General features: G+C 41.3%; 1 protein-coding gene across 6 annotated transcripts in view; it reads left to right on the forward strand.

Moving 5' to 3' along the window:
• GNAS (GNAS complex locus) overlaps nt 1-17,108 on the forward strand; it is a 174,170-nt gene that overhangs the window by 117,044 nt on the left and 40,018 nt on the right. The window lies entirely within an intron of this gene.

The following is a 17,108-nucleotide window of genomic DNA, read 5'->3' on the forward strand; positions in this document are numbered from 1 at the left end:
GCTCTTTTAAACATGTGTATCTTTGAAATGCTGTAGTGTTGACTGTGTTCAATATTTAATTCTGAAACAAGAAATATGAAACATTAATGAGCTCCTTGGTAAAATAACTTTGTAGTTAGAAGGCTGTAGAAGGCTGTTGTATTACACGGGTCTTTAGGTATAGTATGTGTAAATGCTAAATATATCAGATATTTTTTTAAGCTTATCATTCTCTGAAATAAAATCCCCCAAATGATCAGTTGCCCAAGTGGGGTCTGATCTCTGTCTTGAATTTATTTGCCTTTCATTGGTGCATAAACAGAACCTGTTAGACTAGTCGAGGGTTATATAATTCAAACTGTTCAACATTACTTCAGCCACAATTTGTGGACTCAAGTGGGAAGTGTGGAGCCCTGCTCATTTCAATAGCCCAACTGGTTGGATTTACAAAATCACAGTATAAATGGCAGCTTCTTTCAATTTGGAATCTAGAGAAACTCGAACACAGGCACAGTCCCTTTTATGCCTGGAGTTCCTGTATGTGTGAACCTTTCCCATTCACTTCAGTGCCATCCTATTGCATGCACAGAATTCCTACTGCTGCTAAGATTGGAAGGTACTCTCCTGTGCTCAAAAACTGGAAGAAATAACAACTTCATCGGTAGAAGACTGAGAAAAGAAGTATGTGGTACAGAGTGCTAATGTATAAAATAACATACAGTGGTACCTCGGGTTAAGAACTTAATTCGTTCTGGAGGTCCGTTCTTAACCTGAAACTGTTCTTAACCTGAGTTACCACTTTAGCTAATGGCGCCTCCCGCTGCTGCGTGATTTCTGTTCTCATCCTGAAGCAAAGTTCTTAACCCGAGGTACTATTTCTGGGTTAGCGGTGTTTGTAACCTGAAGCGCATGTAACCCGAGGTACCACTGTATTGTAAGAAATTGTCAGAATGATTTGCAAAAAGAAAGGAAAAGCAATTCCATTGCTTGTATAGTTTATTCAGTATATCAGCCACATTTTAAAAGGGTATGGGATGTTGATCAGGTCATCCAAAGGCCTGGTTAAAAGGGTGTATACAGTGGTACCTCGTGTTACGTACTTAATCCGTTCCAGAGGTCCGTTCGTAACAGGAAACCGATCATAACATGAGGCTTGCTTTCTCTAATGGCGCCTCCCACTGCTGCTGTGCCACTGGAGCGCGAATTCCACTTGCATCCTGGGGCAAAGGTTGCAACAAGGGGCATCTACTTCCGTGTTAGCGGAGCACGTAACCCGCAGCATTCGTAAGGGGGACTGTACTTAACACGAGGTACCACTGTAATGAAGGCACCAGGCAAACGTCCCTGGGGAGAGCATTCCACAAATGGGGAGACGCTGCAGAGAAATGACAAGCTGCAATAGGGTGCATAATGTATGGGTTTCTGGGTCAAAAGCTTCCTCCGAAATTATTGGTTTCTTCCATTACTATGTTTATATTGTGCAAAACACATTTCCTTCATTACCCCATATAATTGTATCACAGATTACTTTCATTCTTAGTTGAGAGTGGGAGAAATCAATCGATGAGCACAGGGGCGTAGGGCAGTGTTCCCCAACCTTGGGCCTCCAGCTGTTTTTGGACTACAGCTCCCATCATCCCTAGCTAGCAAGGCCAGTGGTCAGGGATGATGGGAGTTGTAGGCCAAAAACAGCTGGAGGCCCAAGGTTGGGGAACACTGGCGTAGGGGACGGATCGCCCCATGTTCCATAATGGAGGGGGTGACAAATTATCAAGGAACAATTACTGCCTTACTAGGGCGGTTCATAAAAAAAACTTTTTAAAAAAATGCCTGCTCCAAAAGTCTTATCTTACCATACTAGGGATTATATAGCTATATATGAAATTTTGTGCATATTGGTTAATATCTTTACCCCCCTGCACCAAAATAGCTGTTTACTTGGCTGTTTTCCTATGTCGTGAAGGCTGAAATTTCAGTTCAGTGGAGCACTTACTATTCCCAACCCTAACCCTGTGGAAAGCCATCTGATTAGACTTTAATTTGATTTTGAGATGTTTTTAGGAGGTAATTTAATTATTGTTTGATTTTATACCAATGTTATGTATCTGATGTTAGCCACCCTGAGCCCGACTTCGGCCGGAGAGGGCGGGATATAAATAAAAGTTTATTATTATTATTATTACTTGTTATTATTCCTTTGTAAGAAAATATGAAATAACGTAAAACCATTTTTGTGGGGGGCCATCAATGGGGGGGTGCCAATAAATTTTCTGCACCGGGTACCACCTGACCTTCCTACGCCTCTGGATGAGCATCTTGGTTTTTTGTTTTTTGTTTTTTCAAAAATGGCTTCATAATCACCAGCACCCTGAATAGATTGGTTATGCTTTCCATACATACCAAAATGACAGTTTTCACTCTTCTGACCACTTCCTCTACCCTTCCTCCTATTACTATATAATGAGCTCCACTGAGGCATTAGAAAGTGGGATATGAAATAGTCTGCAGCAGATGGCCATAGGTGGGTTTTTCCATCCATACTTACTACCTCAGTATGTGGCTGTAGAGAAAACTTGACCAAACATAGACAGTAATGGGATTTCCTACAGTTTATCTTCTCTTGCCTAATATGATAAGGTAGCTGAAAACCATTTTAATATGGACAAAAGTGCACCAAGTAGAAACTGATAGTAAAAAACAACCCTGTAAAAACAAGTAATTGTTTACTTCTACCCTTTTATTTCTATGGATTTCTTGAAAAAGAAGCATTCAGCTCTACTTGTGGAAAGGGGGAGATTCAGTCAACTCATAAAGCAGGGTGATGTGATAGAGTGGACTTACACCTCTTAAAAATCTGGGATATACCTTTTTTAAAAATGCTCCCACACATTAGAGGAAATCCTCCCCTGCAAGTAGAAAACAAGCACATAAAGGAGGAAGTTTCTAGTCTGTGCTTGTTTTCTGTTTTGGAGAATTTGGAGCATTTGTAAAAATGTAATCTACCTACCTACAGTCATAAGTGGTTCAGTCCCATCAGCTTGACTGCATATATGTAGGCAAGGCCTAACTAAGCTTCACATTCCTTCAGAAAGTAGAATCGTAGAATGGTAGAATTAGAAGGGACCCTGGGGGTCATCTAGTCCAACCCACTACAGTGCATGAATAACATGTTTCTGTTTGTTTGTTTCTCTCCTCCTATCCTTTGTTTTGCTCTTTGTTTTAGTCTGATTAACTTTGTCTCTAGCAGTTTTAATTTTGAAGGAGAATTGCACCCTGGAAAAATCCAGGGATGTACCGGTATGTTGTAGATTTTTGTTTTTGCTGGTTTTTATTCAGGGCTAGGTTCAAATTGAGTTTTCAAGGCTAGATCTCCCATGATTACCGCCATGTGTGTTCTACAGAGAGATGCCACCAGGCAGAGTGAAGTCTTGCACCTTCATAGCAGTGCATGCGATCTCTAATATATGTGTGGGATGTATCTCCTTTGTGGGTTGAGGGGGGAGACCAAACTAGTACTGTTCTAAGTATGCAGAGTGTTCTCTTTTTGTTGCCTTACTGATTGGCAGATAGCTACGCATTTTGCTGTTTGTGGGAATGATTTCCCCTGACTTCTTCATTACACCCCCACCCACCCCCACCCCCGGTCCTTGCACCTTCAGATCTAGGGCCAAAAAGAGTGATTGGGGGGGGGGCTTTGGTGCCTGCTTGTGAAACTCCTTCCCCGGGGAAAACCTCTCTGACTGCTGTTCTGTTCTTTCGAAGTTGGGGAAAACTTTTATTCCCTTAGGTCCCAGGCCTTTTAAATTTGCCTTTTTAATGAGTATTCTGTTCTGTTTGCCTTTAAGCTTATATTTTAATTCAAATGTGAATGTAATTCACTTTGGGGGCTGTCTTTTGATGAGGGACGGGTATAAATTCCCTAAAATTAATTATGTTTTTAACTGGTACTATTATTTTATCCAGTGTTGTAGTCTGTCATTGGCTAGATTTTTCACTTACACTTTATTTAAATCTTTATTTAAATCTTCCGACCTAGTCTTCATAATGTGACATTCAAATTTTGTGGTTTCACTATTCTCCAGTCCTTGTGCCAGTTCTAACCAACCTTCCTTAACGTTTTATCAGCCCTTTAAAATATAATTTTATGGTATTTCAGAAAGGTGACAGAAATTTTAGTTACATCCTGAACTTGAGCCATTGCTTGTGGTAAGCTCTAGGTCAGACTTCATTATACCCAACAATTTCACCGTTTTTATGAGGTGAGCCCATTTCATAAGGTTCCATTTCTTTTTGTTTAATGCTCATGTAGAGGGTTGGACTATTGTTTACCAACTTTCCGACTGGGAGAGGAGTATTCTCTCCTAGGTCTGCCTACTCCAAAGTCTCAACTAATTTACTTCGTCCCTCTGAACTCAATGGGAGAGCACTAAGGAGGTATTTGATTCTCCTGCTGGAAAAGTAGGCTTTAAAATTGCTTAACTTTGACTGATACATGCTCACAATATTTTGTCAAACTATTGGCTTGCTTTGATTGATAGTCTTTTAAATTAATCTATAACCTGAAGCTGGTAGCAAAGAACATATTGGCTTAGATAGATCAATAGATAGATCAATAGATATGCCCCACACATTTTATAAAATAGATTTGCTTCAGCCTGCATTGTTTATAAGACACACATACACAGCTGAGAGACTTAAAGCAGGGAAGGCGCAGGGATGAAATAAGGAAGGGCCTGTTAGAAATCTTGAAAGTCTGCATAACAGTGTTGCTTTTTTATGCAGTGGTAGGTTGGCTGGCTCACTCACTGAACACACTTCCTGTTTCTAAAAAAAGCCTCTCATTTAGCTGCTAAATAAATATGACAGCACCTGCAGAACTGGATGTATAGCCTCACCTTTTGTGTTGAATCATTCAAACGGTTTGGCTAGTAATGGCAGTTTCCAGTTGAAATGAAGGCTGGGGCACAAGTAGCACAGCACAGTTCCTCATTTGCTTCCTATAAGTAGCCATGCTGGTACAGGACATAACTAAGGCTGCTGGCTTCAAAGCTGTTGGCAATGAGCATATAAAAATTTCAGATCGTTGGCAGGCCAGTATCTACTTCACAAGCTTAAAAGAAGTGAAGAATAAATAGGCGCGTGGCGGGATCTTCATTATCAGAATACACCGTTTAGCTGTTTTGTAAAATATATGCCCATTTTTAAATTACCATGGTTAGGAGGAAAGGAGAATTTTCACATCATTGGGTTTTCTCTGCTTTGTTTAGGTGTGATAGCACAGTCAGTACAGCATGAGACTCTTAATCTCTGGGTTGTAGTTTTGAGTCCCACATTGGACAAAAGATTTCTGTACTGCAGGGGGTTGGACTAGATCAGTGGTGGTCAAACTTGGCCCTCCAGCTGTTTTGGGACTACAGTTTTTAACAAGGACCTGGCCACTGGTCCTGTTAGCTAGGGATGATGGGAGTTGTAGTCCAAAAACAGCTGGAGGGCCAGGTTTGGTCACCACTGGACTAGATGCTCTTCAGCCTTGGGGGTCTCTTCCAACTCTACAATTCTGTGATTCTATGACCCTTGAGTGCAGTGTTAGAAATTGGGATAGAAAAGCTAGGAGCCAAATGGTTTCTGAGAGCTGGGTTGTTGGCGCCAAAACAGAATGTCTAGTCTTTATGGGTTGGGGGGGTTGACAACACTTTTTATTTATTATTTTGATAAGCATGAATTAATACACAATTCATGTAAGCAACACATTCTTAATATAGATTTTTAGCCCTGAGGATCATTCTAGTCCAACCCCCTGCAATGCAGGAATATGCAGCTGTCCCGTACAGGGAGTGAACCTGCAACCTTGGCATTATCAGCACCATTCTCTAGCCAACTGAGTATGTGCATTGTTAATTAGTGAGTTATCTACTTGGATGGTATAGTATATAAATCATTTTAGAACACAGTATCTGCCATTTTGACTAGCAAACCTCTGTGGTGGTCCCACCTTTGGGTCTGTATGCTGCAGAGCTGTTTCAGACTGGTAGCCGGGTTGTACCCTGTGTTTGGAAGCACAGAGAACTTTAAGGAAAAACTACTTACAGACAAAAAGGAGGATAGGACTTAGCAACATAAAAACTCAGATTTCCTCATGTTCAAGGTGCTTCTTTGACTGTCACTAGGGAGTCAAGGGGAGTTGGAACAGAGCTGGCTACTGGCCGGCTACACTTTGCTCTTAAGGGCCAGATGAAATAGATGTGGTAATGGGTCAGAATACCGGGGGAGGGGGCATCAAAGTGTAGAAGCATCCCATACCAAGTTGCAGTTCAGTTTTTCTTATACGACACCCTGACCGGAGTGTACCGTAACTTCATTAGCAGGCAGGGTAAAGTTGTAAGGCTCTGTCTCAGCTGCCACACTTTTAACATCACCGTTTCAGCTGCAGTAACTGAAGCCTCTGTAGTTGCCACCACAGGGAAACCAGTTTCTTAGGATGTGACTGTAGAGAACACAAAGCATCCTAGGTGTAGCTTAAATATTTTGGATGCTTTGGGGAAAGGTAGTAAAGCACTTGTGTGAAGGCAAACATTTGGAGTTGTATAGTTAAAGTACAAGGATTAACTTCTCATATGTATGTGACAGCGAAATCAATGCTAGCCTCCCATAGATGTGGGGAAATGCATACAATGTATGTAGCCTGGGGTAGTTTCATGCCTCAGAAAACTGAGCTGCAGACTTCCCATGTGCTGTGACCAGTCTGAACTCTGTAAACAAGGGCAGGGAAGCAGTATATTGGGAGCTAAGCAACTGCCATAAAATTCAAAAGAAATATATTAATTCTCTTTGGATCTTCGTTATCATTAGGAAATAGAAAGTCGTGATTATAATTGTTCCTTCGTTTTCTCGGTGCTCGTTGAACCAGCGAGGGTAAAACATTCATCAAGTTGCAGGAAGCACAAGAGAGCATGCCTTTTCCTAGCTCCTTGCTTCTGTGTATCGTTTTCTCTCTCCCCCTTCGATTCCTACCTTCCAAATTGCACATGCACTTTGTCCTCTTTATACAAACTGTTCTTTGAGCAATGCATGCTTAGAATAGCTCTCTAGAAACAAATGTGAGTAGGTGAGTTTGGATAAAATCTTCAGGATTTTTTTTTTAAAAAATGAAAATAACACAAGTAGAACCCTTTGATTTTCATCCATCTCAGCTTCAGCTGTCCTATTAATAGTATTTTACATCTATTTTACAGCTAAACATTACTTTTGCTAACAACGTTCTATCTGTCAGTTGGTTTCCCTGCAGAACTCCTTCTTTTCACCACCCGCCCCTATCCAAGATTTCCCATGTACCCTTTTCCTATTTGCAAGTATGTGCCAGTTACTACAGATAGCATTATCTATTTCTAGGTATGTTCATTTCCTTTATGATAGTGTCAGGCTTGTATAGTGTGAGCTTCAATTAAAATGCAACACCACAGAGGTCTGCAGATTTGTCCTTATACAAATGAGCAATGAGGCCAAAACTTGTTATAGCGCAAGTATGTGCACATAACTATTAGTATCTGTCTGGCTTTTTCAAAAAGAAATAATAGAGAGAGGTTATTTTGCATCCAGGCAGCTTTTGAAGTTATTCCCGCTGTGTTCATGAACCTTTGGGGCAACAGAAAGCTTATAGGTACAGTATTTGACAATGGAGTGTCTGATCATGTGTGACTGCTAGACGCTGCATTGTTACTTCCTGTGAATTCTCCAGTTGTGTCAGTTCTTGAGTAAGCTTGCTCTAGTAAATGGATACTTTTAATTTATTGGGCAACAGCAGTTTATCTTCCTGAGTTGACACATTTAGCTAGTTCATTCCTGTGAGAAATCATCCCAGGAAAACTGCAGCCTTTCAAATCATTGTCTCCTCCGAAAGCAGAAAATCTCTTTCCTCCTCCTTTTCACTGCAATGGGACAGAGTATGTAATATTCAGCATAGCTTGTTGGCAAGTGTGCAGTGTTCCAGTATAGCTCCCTCAGTGACATTCTAAAGAGTTGCAATACAGTACCATAAGCATCATTGAGCTGGCAGGAAAAAGAATGGGTGAGCAAAAGAGCATTGTTTCAAGGTGATCTTGCAGCATCAGTTTGCCTTGGTATGAACAAAATCTTCTTCCTTAAGATTTTGCTGTGGTGCCACTGTGGCCTCAGCAGGTATGTTCTCCCCAGTTATAAGTGGAATGCAATAGTGCTGCTGAGCTTACAGGAAAGTAAACACGGTGAGGCCACAGCTTATAAAGCATGGTTGTAAGGGACTTCGCAGCCTAGGTTTTAGGGGTTATTTTTATTTCTAAAAACTAAACAAGAAAGTAGCGGGGGGGTGGGGTGGCAGAGAGAGTAATGCATATCCATATATATGTATTACTTTTTTTCAGTGAAGAGCCTGACTTTCTTTGACCTTTAATCATAAGGTTTACTAGGCAATGACCTATTTAAAACATCTGTTATGAAACATGTAGTTTCATGGGGCACTGAACTTTGTCCTAACGAAATTGAATCTCGTTTTAACTGCAGTATTGTGTAACTCATGCACACACCTTTCAGTAGTGTTTTGTGTGTCTGTGTGTTTTAAGCAGCCTTGGCTTCCTTAAGCTGTAATTGGTAAACAGCAAACTCAAATGACAACTCTTGACTTGTGCTTTTATTTTAGAGTGCCGTGCGTCCACTCATAAGGAACTTTATAGGTGGTACATTATGGGCATACTTGCAGCACGCATACTTTCCCTGAAGCTAGCTAGTGCTTCTGTTGTAAGACCACTGCATTTTTCCAGCCCTGAAGTAGCAATTTTATCACTTAGGAAATGCAGATACATTGCTTCATAACTTTCTTTTTAAGAAGGCTAGTGACTCGGGGTTGAATGGGTTGGCAACCCCTGTTTTAAAGTCTGCAGCTTTTGGAACCAATAAAAAGTACGGTAATAAAAGTAATTTTAAAAAACAGGATTTAGACAACAGGATTTCCCCCCCCTTCCCTACAGATGGGTATCCAGGTCCCCCTCAATTATTTTAAAAAACTATTCTAAGGCAGGCTAGCTTTGTTTCGTTTATTAGGAAACATTTGTTATCTTTCTACTTATGAGAATTTCCCAGTAAGCCAATGAGTAAGCAAGAATTGGAGAATATTTGTGATTATTTATTAATGCTAATGGCAGGCACCTAGAAAACCTGCCCACCCCTGCAAATCACAATATACAAAGGTGACATGGTGTTCTATACAGGAAGATAGTTATTGATTTGTGTAGTTCTGGTGAAAGCAGGTAATATTTGCCACACTTTGCAGGTGAAGTACAAGGTATGGTTAAATGAATGTTCCCTCCTCCCGAGAAAGAGAAAGAGAGAAGGTCCTTAAAGAACTGAACTGGTTGTCTCTAAGCCACTGGACCCAATTCAAGATTTTAGTACTAACACACAAAGCTATAAACAGCATGGGGTCTGTGTACTTGACAGATCTTCTCCCACTGAGATCAGCTGGAGAGGGCTTGTTTGTGGTGCCACCATTGGAGGTGGTTCATGCCTTAAATAATGCAGGACCTTACATCAAAAATGCAGTCACACACAGGGGGGTACAAAGAGGTTTCTTTGAAACACACAAAGCAGAGTGATGGGGGGTTTCCAATCTGTCATGAGTACTGTTATAGCCATTATTCAGTAAGGTCAAGCTTGTAAATAGCTGCTCACTTGGCTGCTTGTGGTTAAAAAAAAAGAAAAAAGCATCCAGGTGGATAAGGGTTTGTAAAGTGGAGGAAGTGTGCAATGGACAACAGTGGTATGTGGGGGCAACTGGACTACTGTGTGCCTGTGACACATGTGCAGCCATATTTCAGGCAATGACAGTGGATGCATTTGTAGGGAAATTTGCAAGTATCTTTCTCATCCTTATTTATTTGACTAGGAGGAATTCTAGGGTGGCCTAATTTAAGTCTCAGGAGTTAGTGATTTCATCCCCCCCCCAAAAAAAAAATAATAATTCCCAAGCTCATGAAAAGGGAAGAAGAGCATAGCACAAGTTCATTTCTAACTTTTGGTGTGCCCTCCAGCTATTGTATCAAGGCGCATCTCCAGCTGTCTATCCAGACAGAACCCAATAGGCTGTATGTTTGGAGTCGTTATGCATGATCTCCCTCTGTAAAAGAAAGTTTCATGACTCACGCTTCAAGGCCCCCACCTACTGTGTTCAATAGAACTGACCTTTATCCCATTGTGCCAGATGGTGGGGACATGGGAGGAGCCTTCTATGTTGCGGCACTCATGAAGTGGAACTTCTTGACCTGGGAGAATCCATCTACCGTAGCTTTTTTATTGTCTTTCACCACCAGCTGAAAATCTACCTGTAGCCCAATTTTTGCTTCATCTTCTGTCTCTGGGATGTGGCTTTTCAGGTGCTTTTCAGGCACAGGTAGGATGGAAGTTGGAAGCATAAATATTGTTGTCTTAAGTGGCTCGAGGTATTGTATTGTTACAGCATAATGAGCAGTGGGGAAGAGATTTCTGCAAGATCCTGCAGTATTTACTCGGATGTAATGCACACCTCTTTTTCTTGCCAAATTACCATTTTTTTGCCAAATTAAATCACAAAAATTAGGGTGCACATTAACATTTGAAGGCACATTACATTGGAGTAAATACTTGAATTCACTGTGTCGATGAGAGGAAAGTCCGCCGTCCGGCAAGTTAAAACAGCTCTCAATATGGGACCAGCGCGTCAGTGGCAGACTGAGCACACCGTCCTCCCCCAGCCCCCTTGAGGTCTCCTTTGCTCTGAGCAGCTGGCTGCGATAGCTTGGGCAGCTGCTGTGTGACTGAGTTCCCCAAGGGCGGGCGAGGGAGGCTGGCTGGCAAGCAGCCACAGGCGGAGTCGCCCTCCCCACCTGCTTGGGGTGGGCATGGCTACCATGGAGAAACTGGTGAAGGCCTTTTGAGTCCCTCTGCTCTTTCCAGCAGCAACTGGGCCCTGCTGTCTTGGCGGCGGTGGCGGCATCCACCTCACAGACCATGAGCTGTGAAGGGAGGCTGGAGTGGTTGACGGGCATAGAATAAAAGCGGCTGCAGGGCCAGTGCAGTGCCAGGGAGGTTCTCCGGTGGGAGCAGTGAAAGCTGAAGTGTGCTTTACTTTTCAGTGTACTCTACTTACTCAAATGTTATGTGCACCTTTTTTGTCAAATTACTTTGCAAAAATCAGGGTGCACATTAGATACGAGTAAATGCAATATATCATGTTCATAGTTAGTTCATAGCTAGACTAGTTGCCTTACAAGGTCCCTTTAAACTCATGCGACGATCTGTTCAATAAAAGGACATTAAGGTTGGTTTTTGGTGGAGAACAGTGCATGGCGGAGAGAAATTATTGTACCTCCGTTTAAAAGTGATAGTAAACACAGTGCTCTGACATGGCGACCTTTTGGATCAGTATTTTTTTCACATTGATAAGATCCTGGTCTTGCATTGTGGACAGAGCTGCACAGTTTTTAATGGGTAGCAGAAGGATATTTTTAGAGTCCTTCTATTAAAAGGTTCTAATATATAGTTGCAGGAATAACCTGCATCGCTGCTGTTACATCATGTGCTCTATTAGAATGTGCCACTGGACGAACTGATGTTATGACAACAAGAAACCAACATACAAGAGCTAGTCTGGCTTCTTTCTAGGTAATAAGCCTAGTACAAAGAATGGCATGGATGGCTTTTTAACCCATCCACTGTTATAGAGCAAAATTAATGAAATGGGACAGCATCAGAGCCATGTAGACTTGCTTGAAGTGGATCAGAGCCTTATTTATTTTTTCATTGCCCATCTGTTGCATGTAGTGATTTAGGCCAGGAATATCAAATATGTATGTGTGTGTGTTTGTGTTTGTGTTCCTTTATGGCCCCCTTTACATGAAGAATTTGTAGTGCTATAACACAATCCTGGATTTGCATGAAATCAGGGTAGGGGAGCAAAAGCAAAGTCAGAGGTCTGAGTAAAGTTGTTGTATGATAAAAGTACTATGGATTATTTGAGGGTTCTACATCCTTTATCTCCCTCATGTGACACAGCTGAGAAGAGGGAGAAGTTTGAGTACAGCAAGAAGGGAGGAACATTGAAATGGGAGAGATGGTAAGGGCACCCATGCCGCTAAAGGTTTGCAGGAAGTGGGAGTGAGGGGCAAAGTTGTCCCATTTGAAGTGGCTTTGGGCTTGATATCGCTGTCCCACAGTATGGGCCAATATGCCTGACTCTTCATGTGGGCTTCTTTGCTTTCTTTGCACCCTCTGCTGGTCATATTTATTTGTTTTCTTTTCTTTTATCTGCAAAGCTTGTAGTATGGAACAGCAGCCAGTATTGATAGCAGAGAAATTTCTTGAGCTTGGGGAAGCTCTTACAGAAGCTGGGTTTAAGAAGCATGCTCTCCTCCTACATCACAGTGCTTATTGCACACCAGCAGAGTATGAGGCTGTGTGCAGTATATAGAAACAATGTGCTTGGTGTTTCCATACCAACTGTAGTAAATCTCTACAAAGATAAATGTAATACTTGGGGCCAGCCAGATGACACAGAGATCTGTGGGCAGGAATACACTTCTGGGTAGTAGTAGCATCTACTGACTCTTCACCATTTCTGCCGCTGGCTGGAGAGCCCCATTACAGCCCTCTTGAACACCTCCTCCAACATTGCTTGAACCTCACTCTCCCAGGCCTGTCTGACTTCAGCAGACTGGGCAAACATGGAAGTTTCTGTGACTTACTCCCCCTTTCTTAACTGCAGAAGAACCCAGGCACTGATGAGGACAGTGAACAGCTGAGAAGGCTGGAACAGACTCTGGCGCTAGTTAAATCAGTTGCTGCTTCTGCAGCCTCTCAAAGGCCTTTGTATATGCAGGGGCTTGTTCATAAGCTCCCTGTGTTAACTAACCCTTGGTCAAACTAAAATCCAGAAATTGCTGGCTTTGGGTAGTGAGCTAGCTGCTTAGCTTTGTAAAATCCCTATTTTGTGTTAGTCCAGGTTACTTCATTTTTCTTGGCAATTAACTTGAGAAGTATTGTCAGTGTCTCAAATGCAAGTCTTTTCCTCCAATTTCCTTTTGAAGCCTTTATTGTTACCAGTTGGAACTCTCGGAAATCTGAAACGCTGCGTTTTCTTTTCCTTTGCAACTTTGCACCGGTTCTTTTTAGCAATAAAGCAAATGTAAAAAGTGCAAAAGCTGACGTCGATCAGTTAGTGCTATGCTCCTGCTTAATCCTCTCTTCTGCTCGTATCTGCTGTGGCTGCAGGAAGAGTAGAGGTGCTGCAAGTCAAGTTCAAGGTGTTAGTAATAACATATAATGCTCTAGACAGCTGAGGACCCCCTTATCCCTTATACATCCAGTAGATCAATGCAGTCTATGAGGGATCTTCTCCTGCAAGTTCCAAAGATCTTAGAAGCCCACTCTGCAGTAACTCAGAGCAGTGCTTTTAGTGTGGCTGCCCATGTTCTGTAGAATAGCATTCCTATCGAGATATAGCAGGCACCAATATTTTTACTTTCCAGAAACAATTGAAGACATTTTTATTGCCACAGCCTTTCCCACTCTTTGCCATGATTTTCACAGAATCGTAGGATTGGAAAGGACCCAAGGGTCATCTAGTCCAACCCCCCGCAATGCAGAAATATCAGCTCCAAGCATGGGTAGGCAAACTAAGACCCGGGGGCCAGATCCGGCCCAATCGCATTATAAATCCGGCCCGTGGACAGTCCGGATGGGAATCAGAGTGTTTTTACATGAGTAGAATGTGCCCTTTTATTTAAAATGCACCCCTGGGTGATTTGTGGGGACTGCCTGGTGTTTTTCTTTGAGTAGAATGTGTGCTTTTATTTAAAATGCATCTCTAGGTTATTTGTGGGGCATAGGAATTTGTTCATTCCCCTCCCCCCATATAGGACTGGCCCCCTGCTGAAAAAGTTTGCTGACCCCTGAGCTAAAGCATCGTTTTGTATCATTTCATTTTTATTTTAAAAGATTTTTCGGGCGGTTTTGTGTCTTTAATTGTTTTTAATCACACATCGCTGTAAGACAGTTATATAGAAGGCAATTAATAAACGGATGATGATAATGTAAAGCCACAACTTTATAGAGGGCAGGGGACAATTCAAACTGTGTTTAAATTAGTTTGGAAGTGGAGTATGATCTCGGTGAAATATTCCCTGCTAAAACTACAATTAACATTGCTCATTTCTCAGTCATTTGCTGATAGCCCACTAATCTGAAAGTTATTATTGATTGTGGGTCCTGATTTTGCTTTCTCAGTTAAGAAGTTCAAGCAGTGTGGACTTGGATTCTTTTTCCATCCCACGTGGAAAGTTAATAACCCTATTAAAAAGATAGTGTAAATAGGGTATAGTTCAGGTTAGTTATAAGGTAACATCAAGCAAAGTCAAGTTCTCATGGATCAAACATTTTGCTGTGAACCTCAAACTTGCAGCTCTCATTCTCAGTCAATTAAATGAATCATTCCCCAGTAGAGTGTACTGGTCAAAGTAAAACTGTTGCTACAGTGAATGGGATTTCCTAGTCCTCCTCCTTATTCCTTCCCTTTCTTTTCTTTGCCACTTGTGGGTAGAAATGCCTTAAGGTAGAACATTGCAGCACTTTCCCCATGCCATGCATAATTTTATGAACTTCTACCATGTCACCTCTTACTCGCCTTTTCTCTAAAGTAGAAAGTTTCAAACTCTGCAAACTGCAAACTTTCTCCATAGGGGTCTTGTGTCATCCACTCAATCATTTTGGTTGCCCTTTTCTGAGCCTTTTCCATCTCTAATGAGGCAACCAGAACTGTGCACAGTATTCCAAATGTGATTGCCATGTAGATTTATATAATGGCATTATGATACCTGCAGTACAATTTTCAATTCCTTTCCTAATGATCCCTATTATGGAATTTTTTTAAACAGCTGGGTCAACAGCTTCATCAAACTATCTTCTTTGCCCCCCAGGTCTCATTCTTGGTCCATCACCATAAATCCAGGCCCCCATAAGTGTATGTAAAATGAAGATTTTTTTTTTTACATATATGTAAAATGAAGATTTTTTTGCCCCCAACATGCATCGCTTTCTTACATTGAATTGCATTTTTCATTTTATTGCCCATTCACTTAGTTTGGAGAAGTCATCTTGGAGCTCTTCTCAGTCCTTTGGTTTTAATAACCCTGAACTATTTAGTATCATCAGCAAATATATCCACCTTACTGCTCACTTGTGATAATAATAATAATAATTTATTTATACCCCGCCCATCAGACTGGGTTCCTCCAGCCACTCTGGGCGGCTGCCAACTGAATATTAAAAGCACAACAGCATCAAACATAAAAAACTTCTCTAAACAGGGCTGCCTTCAGGTGTCTTTTAAAAGTAAGTTGCTTATTGCCTTGACATCTGATGGGAGGGTGTTCCATAGGGCAGGCGCCGCTAACGAGAAGGCCCTCTGCCTGGTTCTTATGAGCAAGTTAAAAAGCATAGGGACTCCACCATTTGGGGAAATGTCCATTTATTCCCACTCTTGTTTTTGCAACTTCAACAATTTGTGATCCACAAGATCTCTCCTCTTAATCCTTGACAGCTATGCTTACTCAGGAGTTTTTTGTGAGATACTTTGACTAAAGCTTTTTGAAAGTTCAACTGCACGTTCAAGTAGGCACTTGGTAATGTTGAAACTGATACAACACTAAAGCGAGGTTAAAGATCAGCAAAAGTATGTTTTCCCTGGGCCATCCGGAGAATATAACAAATTCTAAATAGAGGACTGCTGTTGTTGCAGAGATAAAAAAATTCAGTTCCTCAAATCCTTTCCTAAGTTGGTTATGGGCTGTGAGATGTTCAAAACATCATGCAACTGTGCTGTGTTTTTCTTCAATTCATTTTCAGAGATCTCTCTTGTATTTGGAACCTGAAAATCCAGTACATCTGTATTCACCAACTCAAATGGATTCCAAAACAAGTCAACACAAGTGATTCGTACTAAGCTATTTAGAAATCTCTTAAGTAGTTTGACAGTTTCCAAAATACTTTTTGTGTAAGATCTCCCTTTGTGTTGTTCTCCCAAGTGATTGGTCAAGCCCAGTTATTTAATGTTCTGTTCTATATTTGGACAATGTATAACCCATAAATACTGAAAAGATTAGCTACTCATTAACTTTTGGTGAGCTCAAAATTATATTTGGTCCTGAGACAAAAGTTGGTTCTTTACTTCATTTGAACATGTAACAAAAGTTTATCTGAATAAGGAGAAGAAATAGCTAGTCAGGCTTTGTTGTTTGTTGTTGTTTAGTCGTTTAGTCATGTCCGACTCTTTGTGACCCCATGGACCAGAGGACGCCAGGAGAGTTACAACATAATGCAAAACCTGAACCTAAATGAAAATTCTTTAGAATGTTAACATTGACATTTAAAAAGGTGGAAAAGGTATATTCGATGCATTCTAAGAATTTGTTGGGTTTTTTTTTGGATTTGTGACACCAGGCTTTTGCATATGAATCTGATGTAGCTACCCAAACCTCAGCGTCAGAGAATGTTCTGTACATTCTGAAGATGAACTGAAAATGCTCAGAAGACATTTTTCTGATTAAAATTTATCTCACTTCTCTCTTTCTTGCCTACACACACACACGGCCACTTTGCAAGATTTTTAATAAATGGTTCTCCACCTTTTGGGGGGGGGGTAAGGTGCAAAATGGTGACCAGGCTTCTGTTGCCACTTGCAGCAACAGCAAAAAAAACCAAAAAAAAAAAAAAAACCCACAAATCCTTGCGGGGAGGAAGGAGGAGAAAGAAGCACTGTTAATGCTAATGATGAGCACACTCTCAAGAGACAGTTGGAAAATTTCTCCTCTCCCTGGAGAAATTTGATGGAATGATCCCCCCAATTTTCCTGCCCCCAAATAGAATGGAGAATGTTGAAAGGCCATTAATGCACAGTTCCAGGTCTTACAACATTCTGTGACACTGAAGAGAATGAGGCATACTGTGATCATTTGGGGCTAATCTCTGTCCGCCACTCTGAATGAGTGGCACTTCTGTGACATCTTCATTCCTGTGACCTCCAGCCAACATTGCACTATCCCAACTACAGTCGTACCTTGGTTTTCAAACAG

Source organism: Lacerta agilis, chromosome 6, assembly GCF_009819535.1.
Source record: "Lacerta agilis isolate rLacAgi1 chromosome 6, rLacAgi1.pri, whole genome shotgun sequence".
NCBI classification, from domain to species: Eukaryota; Metazoa; Chordata; class Lepidosauria; order Squamata; family Lacertidae; genus Lacerta; species Lacerta agilis.